The sequence below is a fragment of the Falco peregrinus genome, chromosome 8, assembly GCF_023634155.1.
Source record: "Falco peregrinus isolate bFalPer1 chromosome 8, bFalPer1.pri, whole genome shotgun sequence".
NCBI lineage: Eukaryota > Metazoa > Chordata > Aves > Falconiformes > Falconidae > Falco > Falco peregrinus.
In genome coordinates, this window is record NC_073728.1 from 52,799,215 (window position 1) to 52,809,505 (window position 10,291).

At 40.5% G+C, this 10,291-nt stretch overlaps 1 long non-coding RNA gene across 1 annotated transcript; it reads right to left on the reverse strand.

Annotated features, from left to right (window-relative positions):
- Window positions 1–3,550: 3,550 nt before the first annotated feature.
- LOC114010568 (uncharacterized) lies at window positions 3,551–10,288 on the reverse strand. Its single transcript, XR_003552047.2, has 3 exons — window positions 6,004–10,288; window positions 4,978–5,127; window positions 3,551–4,283 (listed from the first exon to the last, which is right to left on the reverse strand). It is a non-coding gene; the product is annotated as an uncharacterized LOC114010568 (long non-coding RNA).
- Between the last annotated feature and the right edge of the window lie 3 nt (window positions 10,289–10,291).

A 10,291-nucleotide genomic window follows, 5' to 3' on the forward strand; every position in this document is an offset into this window, starting at 1 on the left:
CCTGTCTGGATTTCCAAGCTAGCTTTTTTATTTCAAGACATATTTAATAATACCATCAAGATACAAGTTCCGTTAGTTCTAACGCGAATGCTTCACAACAGAACAGGCATCTCACTTTTTAATGTATTGTCTGGTGATATTCAACATTTCGTACATTTGGACTATAAAACACTGAAATGAATGTATTTTTGTGGAATTGATGCATATTTTCTATTTTAGTCTATGTTGTTATTATAATAATGATACTGCATAAGTGACGGTGCTTTGAGCTATACAGAGCTATACCTACATGACAAACTGAAGGTGGCATCTCATATAGAGGTGAGCAGGAGCTGACTTACCAGGTCTGCTGGCTGAGTAACAGATGCAATCCCAGGCCGCTTGCAATGGTCAATAAAGAGCCATCCATCATGTTCTCAACAGAGGTAAGTTGTTCGAGTGTTTTTTTAATATAAGGCGAGGGAAATGCATACACATGTCTGCGCTTTATTGGTGTCTTCCAGCACAGCAAGTTGGAGATGTGGTCTTAGACAGTTACAGCTGAATATCGGCTAGATATCAGCAACAACTAAACAACAGTCTAAAATCCAGAAATATTCAGGTGGGATAGAGAGAGGAATGCAGTTTGTTCTCTTTTCTTATATATCTCAGAAACACAAAACCAAGTTTCAAACTCTTTAGCCATAGGTGTGCATCGTGATCCTGCACAGAAACCACTTTTCCCAAGGACGAATTTTGTGTGTTTTGCCACTTCGTTGGCTGATGCTGCAATGTTTAATTCATTTGTTTGATTGCAGTTTGAGGTGGTGAGTGCAGAGCTATTTACTTTAGGAGTAAGGTAACTGTAGGCAGGATGTGGCATGATTAGGTACTTGTAAGTGGCACTGATGAGTAAAAATATAAACGTGGAGACAAGAGCCTCTTGAAGATAATGATCACAGGGGGTGGGATTTAGAGAGCTGACCAAATAACACTGAAGATCTATAAAGTACTTTTGACATAGCTGGTGATTGGAACTCGCTGCAATTATTGGTACATGAGACAACTGTGAACAGAACTTGCTGCCCAGCTCTTTAATACACCTGATTTTTTTTCAGCTACATAATCAAGGTTGAGATTGAATAGAGTCTGAATCATTATTTTCCAAAAATACCAGAGGGGTAGCTGTCTGTTGTCAGAAGGCACTGAAGGCGATGATTATTTATCCACCATCCCCAGTGCACCTGCTGAAGCATGCTCCCACCACCAGGCACCCTTCGCAGTTGCTTTCCACGTTACTGCCCAAAGAACTTGGCTGGTTCTTGTGTTCTTCAGCAGGAGAGCAGAGCTCTATAAATGATCATCACTATAACTAAAAGGTCGAGTTTTGGCTCCAGGGAAACCCAATTTTGACCTTGACTTCACAGAAACCATGTCATTAGCTGCTGCTTTGCCGTTGCCATCAGTCCAGCCCCACAAAGCTGAGCCAAGAGCTGGGGAGGGGGCACGGTGTCAGGCATCATCAGTGCCACCCTGGGGGCCAGTTCTCTGTCACAGCTTATTGCCCTCATCATGAGGGTGGCAGAACAGCCACATAACCTCTTCAGCTGCTTCAGATAACCCTGACAAACTTGTCAGAGCTCTGGGTTATGCTTTCTTTCCGAGGTGCAGACCTTGTTCCCCGTTCTGCCTGCAGTCCCTCAGCGCGCACAGCCGCCTCTCCAGCTGAACGTGCTGCGTCTGATGCTGAAAAACCTTGGAATGAAGAAAACTGCTAAGAGACTTTTTGTACTTTTAGCAGCAAGATATTTATTTTCTGCGCAGGGGAGGAGGTGGTTCGCCCCACAGAAACTCGCTCTGCCGTACAGGTGTGAGACAGGCTAATTTATACATTTGACATACATGATTGCAACATCATCTCATATATTATTCATGTAATTACAACATCTCATTGCATATGAATGATGGGCAGAGTCTAAGTGGGGCCTGGGTGGAGTTTAGGCTGAGTCTTCTCTTGACATCAATTTTTAGAGGGTTGTGCCAGCCTTCGGCCTCGCTCAAGTGGTCTTCCTCAGAGTTGCACTTTTCAACTTTCTTTCATAAGTGACCCTGACAGGATCTTGTACATGATTTTTGGCTTGTTATCATTTTCTTCTATTGATGTATCAAACTCCTCCTAATTTATGATTTCTAGTACCTGATACAGCGATTTCCAGCAATGGCTTAGGCCTGGGTACAGTGAGCAAGATGAGGGCAATTCAGCGCTACGTGCTATGGTTCCTCAGGAACCAAGCTGAGAAATCTTGTAAGGCAGGACAGAACTACCACCTGAGACTTTTCTCAGGTGGATCTTTAGGTTTTTAGGCCTTTTTCCTTTTCACTTAGAGAGCTGCTGTGCTCGTGGTACCATGCGCTGCTCCGGGGGGGCAGCAGGTAATCTAAGCTTCCAGGGCATTGTACCTTGCGTGAGACGGTAGGCATCCAAAGAACCTCAAATGGAAAGAATGTTTAATTCCCAAACACTGGAAAATATTTAAAATAACTAGCCAATACCTTGGAAGGTGAGCCAAAACAGATCTGGGGCCTTCCTTTTTTATGCAGGTATTCCTCCCTGGTTTACTAATATTCTTCGATTTAACCTCAAACGGATAATTTAGGGAACTCCTGGACATTTATTGTTTTTATTCAAAAAATAACAAATGTTAATCAGTAAGTTGCAGGCAAGTCAACAGAGCTCATTTAAAATCAGGTGAACTCAACTTAGATTTTATTAAAGGCTATCTTGTTTTGTTAATACTTTAATTCTAAAGACTTTTTTCCAGGAAGAACAAACATCTATATGTGCTCAATCTGAACGGTTCTTCTTTCACAACGTTTAGGCAGCTCATGGCCAGTAATGTCTTGATCTAAATCAAGATTTGAAGAGGAGAGCCGAACCCTCATTCTGTTACTGCGTATGTGGGTTAGGGCAGGAGATGGACTAATAAGACCAGGAGTACACCATAATGGTAAAGGAAGAACATGAACCTGTCCAAGGCCTTCCGGAGATTTCCGAACAAAATTCTTTAATTTCTTTCAAGCATTGTTCAGAGGGCTTGAAGTGTCTATCTAACATGTTTTATGAGTAAAGTATGCATCCATGCACATTCTCAGTTAAGTGCAGAGGACTGTGAAGAATGGCCCCACACTTGTAGTAAGCTAAAATGATTTTGGTTTTAATCTTATTTTGAGCGGAGGTAATGCTGTAAAGATTCAAATATGATTTCTCAAAAATTGCGAACGTATATAAATTATGGGAATCTGTTCTTAAGATCCTTTGCTCCTTTTCATAATCTTCAATTTCACAGTAAGGAGGGAATATAGTCCAGAGACATCAAAGAGCCAGAATTGTGCTTGCAGCTATTAGTTCTCAGCTAAAAAAAACCCCAAAGCTAAAATTTGCAACCCACAGGAATCTAACTCTCCAGCATCTTTCAATAAAGGAGTCCAAGCACACACCAAATAAATACTTTAAAACCTAATACTGATTTTGAAGGCAGCTTATTTAAAAGGAATATTCTGGCACCACATGTGCATTTGACTTGCTTTCATTTAAAATTCAGACCGGTTTGCAGTTTCTTGAGATTACTCCAGATAACTGTTTATTTGTGATAGATCATACTTTCACAGAAATGTAAGAAGTAGGAAGGAGTTACAGACAATCCACATCAGCTATTTGTCCATCCAAGTCTTTATTTAAAAAAAAAACAAAACAAAAAACAAACAAAAAAACCCCTCCAACAACACCACAAACAAACAACCCTGTGAGAAATTATAGTAGCACTACAGTGGGGCTTGCTTGAAAAGGACCTGCTTGCTGGAATTTTGAAATTCATCCACTATCCATCATTGGAATAAAGCTTTTCTTTACTTCTACTGTATAGAAATATATCACAATAATGGTAGGGATCCAAAGCAAGCTCATATGCTGTGATAAATGACAAGACTGCCATGGTGTTCAAATCATTATCAGAATCCATTTCATACCTCATCTGTTGTTATAAGCATAAAATGTGCAAATGTTCTCCACTGCTGTAAATGTCAGCATACTGGGGGCAAATGCTTTGATTTTCTATCAGCAAATAATGTTAAATCATATAGTGTTTAATCATGCCTAGTGAGAGTGACGAACTTTAAAGGATGAATTTCTCTCAAATCATTCCATCTTCAGTTCTCCTGGAAATGGACATCATCATTTATAAAATCCTGGCGATAACTTCCTCAGCCTGGAGGCTTCGTGATGGTTCAAGGCTGATGCTAGGGCACTAAAATGCAAAACCATTTAGATATCAAACTTATTTTGATCGAGGCAAGCAAGTATTTGAGCGTAGAATTTGAAAGTTAACTTTGAAAATGAGAACCCTGACATAAATAATTTTGGCATCTTTTAGGACGGTGAAGTTATTTGCATTTACAGAATAGTCTACGTTACCTGCTATGACACAACCTCAAAACTGTTAATTTCTAAATAAAGCAGTTGCATTTACCAGGCCAGATTGTAAGTGGTTGGAGGGTAGTAGTGCTCCACTGGAGTAACTGGAGGTCTGAGACTTTATGTCTGCGGAGAATCCGACCTCAACTCTCCACCCACTCTTTCTGAAGGGAAAGGTGAAGGTAAAGGTATGGATGCAATACATGGAGGAGACTTTTACAGTAGGCAAGAATATAAATCTTCAAATCCCAAAGACATAGTGAAAGGTAATACTGCTAGTATCTTAGCAACCACAGAAACTAAAAGACAGGCTGTACAGGGATATCAGCTATAGCCCACCTCTAAGAGCTCTCTCTGGTTTATATTTATTATGTATTTCTGAAGCTGGCTTTTTAATCACAGCAGTTTAAAATACAGAATTCATTGTCAGAGGGCTTCATCATTTTTTGTTTCTGCTGAGGGGAGCTGTGTTTTTATATTTGGATCAGTAATCATTCATTTATTAGAGCAATTTCATTAGCACATACCGGACTTGAAGTGCAGGTTGGAGGAGGCAGTAGAATTCTCTTGTGAAAGGAGGGGTGGGTTCTGTGCTGCAGGCAGCATCCCACCACCCTCTGGGGTCAATGCCAAAGCCTCTGCTGCATTCAGTGGCACAGAGGAAGGTCCTGTATGTACTAAGAAACAGGAAACTCTTAGATATTTGCACTTTTTTAATAACTAAATTGGTTTCATCACTTTCACTACAGTCTTGATTTTCTGGATTTCTGTATCACCCCAGTATACAGAAATATTTTTTTTTGTTCTAAATCAACTGAAATAGAAACATGAATTTAATAGCAATCATGTGGCTTATGGCAAAACTTTTATCATGATGCAAAATTAATATGAGGTCGGTCCATTTTCAAAATATTGACTTTCCATACAATGCTTTTGGTATAAAAATGCAGAAATCTTGAAGCAAAATGGAATTTGTGGAGTGACTCAAATAATAGGATAACAGGTGCATAGAAATGTTGGTATGTTAAAGCTTCATATTCACTTTGCTGCTCTTTTATTGTAAGAGTTTCAGCACCTATTGCTTGCTATTATTCCTATCATCATTAACCTTCATGATAATGACCACAAACATCAAAAGTTTGAAAACTATTTTGTTGAAAAAGCATGTCCTTAGATATGGTCTATTTGTTACATATAATAAAGTTTTATTCTCATACTGGAAAGTTACAATCACCTAAAAAGAGGCAGAAAATAGGTTAAAGTGCAAATCAGTTGCATTTGAAAAAGGCAGATAGTCAAAGTCAATGGTTTACAGGAAAATCTCTGTTTTGCAATTTATTTAGATAAGCTGTTCAGTGATAAATGAAAATCCTTTTAAAGATGATAAGGGATAGGAAATTACTCAGAATCCCCTAAATGCTTGCATTCAAGAAATATTTTGTCTGCTTAATATTGTTTATCTAGGTCTAATCAATTGTATGTCACCATCAAAAAGATTGTTTCAGCTCACAAAAGGCAAAGCTGAAAATTTATTGTAAAAATACTGTTATTACCTTGGCTATAGTTCTTCCTTTGTTAAGTCACTAATCGTTCAACTCTCCGAAATAATCAGGTATTTGGGAAGAGGAAAGTGAACAGTTCACCTGGATTTCTGAGAAAGAAACTGCACATAAGTGGTTTTAAACAACTTTCACTAAGATTTTAAGCTCTATCAACTGAAACTATCTTCCTGTCACCAACAGTACCGTCTCATAGGTATTGTTATTTACTGAACATCCACCCTTCTCCAGGTCTTCTGGGGCTTTTTGTTTTGTTACCCGACTTGGAAATGACTCAAGGGCATATTTCAATTAGTATCTTGAGGTTAAGAAGTCACTTGCTGGCTACGCAGGCTTTCCTGAGCCAGCCCCTAGGGACACTCCTCCCTCAGCACAGGGGTCCCAGGGTCAGAAAGACTCAGGTGCCTGTAGCAAAATGGGAAACATGCTGCTAAAATGGAAAGAAACCAGAATTTAGGAACTATGTATTTTTGTAGACCTAATGATGCCACAGGTGGTTTAATAGCCTCTCCCTCTGCAACACCATTCTTAAAGAAAAGCAAAATACATAAATACCCTAAACTGACCAGGGTGAGGCTGGTCATCAGCCGAGGTCCCCCAGGGGGTCTGGCCCTGGGCAGCTCTCCCGTGGGAAGATGAACCTGTCACCTCAGGGTTCATCAGCTGCGGGTGCCACTCAGTGATGCTGACAAAGCTAAATACCTTCCAGAAGGTGGGGAGCCGTCTCTCTGTGGGTGTTCTCCCAGGCTGTAAGTGAAAATAACGATCCTTTGGCCAGCCTGGGAGAAGCGATATGAGGATAAGCATGCTGTAACTCATCACTTGGCTGGGATGCCGGCAGAAGTGGGGCAGTCGGAGAGGGCAGGAGATGCTTGCACCAAATGCAGAGCGAGCCCAGATCAGATTCATCAGGAGAAATCCCTGCTATTATGCGGGGGTTCCTTGCAGCCTTCTGAGAACAAACAGCAATTAAGAGAAATCTGAAAGGATTCGTAAAGTGCAAGTTCTAAACGTTATTAATTTCAGCAGTTAACACCTTGGAAAATAAAGTAGAAGTAGCCTCTTGTGAAACTACAAATATTTGTCATCACTGCTTCATGCCCTGCCAGTCTAGCAGCTGACATCCATGGCATTCCAATTCCTTTAAGTCTTGCCAGTCAATATTAACGAGACACTAAATACTCAGATTGCACCTTTCCCAGTAAATTGACTAGTTTATTGTCTTCGCAGTCTTTTGAAGAGCAATAAGCACCAGCTTTGAACAACTTCTTGGAGAAGATTTCGTGATTATAGCCTTTGAATCCATTCTGGGAGGCGGCTGACAGCTGTCCTTTCTGGTTTGGAAACAATCTAACAGATGATGCTTGTCGGAGTAAAAGCTTATGCGATGCAATAGCAGATGATACCTCGATCCCTTTATTTGAACTGCAAAGACTGGCAGGAGAGATAAGTGCTGTGTTAATACCTGGAGACCCGTTAATAGCAGAGAGTGAGCTGCTCAGTATTACCTAAGATGTTCTTAATATAGAAGACAAAAGTTTTCATTTTAAATAATTCTCCTGGGTTTCCACTCAGTGCAAGAGGCAGGTAAGCAAGAGGTGTCATTCAGACTAACGAGCTGATTTGGCACTCCTGCAGATGCTCCTCTCTCTTCCTGGGAACCTGTGAAGAGTCCTGTTTGTCAGGTATTAAGTAGCAAGCATTTGGGGTGAGAATATCAGCCCTGTCATGCAGGGTACTAATGGTCTTTTTCTTCTAGCATTGGCTACAAAAGGAGATACCCAATAATTGAGGGCTGGAATTGTAAAATAATGAGAAATATTCCCCATCCCTTTTGGTATTATCCAGGTTCCTTTATTTTTTTCCCTTTTTTTTTTTTCCTCCAGCAAGAATGATTTTCTGCAGACTTCCGCTACACCTGCAAACACAGATTTTTACCTGCTTATCTATGCTGGGAACAATCCCAAGCTCTCCAGAAAGGGAATTCTCATCAGGCAGCCAGATGAGCAGCAGTGGTGTTACAAAGGGTTTCATCTTGGTCAGAAGTTAAGTGGGTTTTTACTTTTATATATACAACATATATTTTTTTTTATATGATGAATGGATGGAAGAAAAATAGATTCATAAGAAGGTTTGATATTCCCAAACAAATGTGAGATTTTTTTGCACAGTTTCTGTGGACTCTCACTCGGCCTCAACTTTCTCTGCGAACGTCCTTCCCAGCTGCTTCCTGAGCTGGGACCTGCCAGAGGGGAGGGAAAATGAAGCAGAAGCTTCACAGGTGAGCCCACAGGGGCCATAAACAAGGGTTTCCTGTTTGTGAGCGTAGGTGCATCCCAGAGGGAAAGAGGCTACCGAGTTTTGCACCTTGCTCTACATTTTGACAGATTTCCGTTTCTGGGTCACTGTTCCTCGCACAGATGCAGCCCAGCTTTACGTAAGCTTTGTGAAACGAGGTCTCTCCTCATTAATTTTTCACTTGCAATCCCCATCCATTTCCTTTGCCTTCTGATTCTTCTGCTTGGATGTTTTCCTTCTGCTTCTTGTTTCTGAAGGAGGTACCTAGACTTGAAAAGCAGGAACAGAGCCGAGCTGAGGTAATTAGCAGCTGCTTTAAGCTATTGTTTACCCTGCACAGGAACACATCTCCAATGGATGCCAATTTGGATCACAAAAATGTTGCCAGAGAGAGCCAGGCCAAAGCCTTGAAAGCCCATTGACAGCCCCTTTTCAGACTCACAATTTTGCTGCAGATGAGCCCCACTGAGCGGCGTTTCCCAGCTCCATAGGTTCCTGCCTGCAGGAAAATTGTTAGAAACACATTTCTCACAAATCCCACGTAAGTGGAAACCCTTGTGAACACCAAGTCAGTGTAGCAATGTTCCTATTTCAGAACAGTTCAGAACAGGGAGGGAAATGTTTAAGAAAAAACAAAACAGAAGGACGACAAATATGTGAATAAAAGGGTGTTTGCTCTTTTCATCCTTCCATGCCATAAAACTCTAATACTAATACATTATGGTTCTGGGAAGAAGCCAGAAAAAAAGTATGCTTGTTCTGAATTAGGATCCATATTGTCAGCACCGACTTCTTGTCCTGGGTTCACAAGCAGGTATGTACACACACACATTCCTGTTCTGTGTGCAGGACCTTGGCTCCAGCTCCACTGCACATGTGGGGTTTTAACCAGCCTCCCTGAACCTGCAGGAGCATTACAGAGACAACGCACCCTCCAGGTAGCTGTACTCCATTTCAGTGCAGGCAGGAGAACAAGGAATTAGCTACATCTTTGATAAATGCAATTCAGGTTAGAAGCTGTGATTTTATTTTTTTTTCTGGATCCGTCTATGAATATTGTTGCTCATGCAAATATGTGAATTTGCTCTGGTTTCCATGAAGACAACACTGAAAGATTTGCATTGCCTTTATGAACCAGTTTCTTTATGAACTAAATAATAACTGGTGAAAAATATAATTTGAGCTTGCTCGCATTTCGTAACAAACCTATAGTGATTTGCAGGGGAAAAAAAAAAAAAAGCCTCTATCAAAATGAAAGCAGGATGTTTGGTTGAAGTCACTGCACCAATATTACAAGCTCTCATTTGTTCATCAAACTGAGGTATGACAGTGTCACCTAGCAACTTTTGAAGGGCATTCAGAACTGACGGTGCTGAACTCTATAGAAAAGCCTATAAATAAATTAATTTACAAATTAATACTTTTTGTGAGTGTCAAAAGCATTGCATTTGACATTAAAAAATTAACACTGTACAGGAGGAAAGGGACCAAAAAATAATTTTCATCCTGGTAGTTAGGTAGTGGGAGGATTTAAACTGAGTAATCATGAAATACTGTAACCCTGGGGATCAAGGGTGTGCATTTCCAGTATCCCTGCTTTGAATTATATACATTCATACCCATAAGATTTATATACAGATATATGTATGCATGTATTTATGTATATTATTTTAGATAAGTTGTATGTTTTTCCAGGTACTTATGTTAACAAAGAATTACCTGTTAAGTTTTGCCCATACTATTAAATACCTCCTAGTATGTATAACTCCTTATTCTTCAGTGAGTTCATAACCTCCTCTGCTCCGCCAGCCCACCTGAAGATTGAGGCACGGAGCATCACGGCGGTCTGTAGTGCTGAAACCTAGTGACTTCCCATGGAATAACTGCTGCCAGACCTGCCTGGATGGAGCAGATAACTCCCTGTATATGGAAGAGCTTAGCCAAAATTAACAGGCGTGATGGTCAGAAAAACTTAGGCTGATTT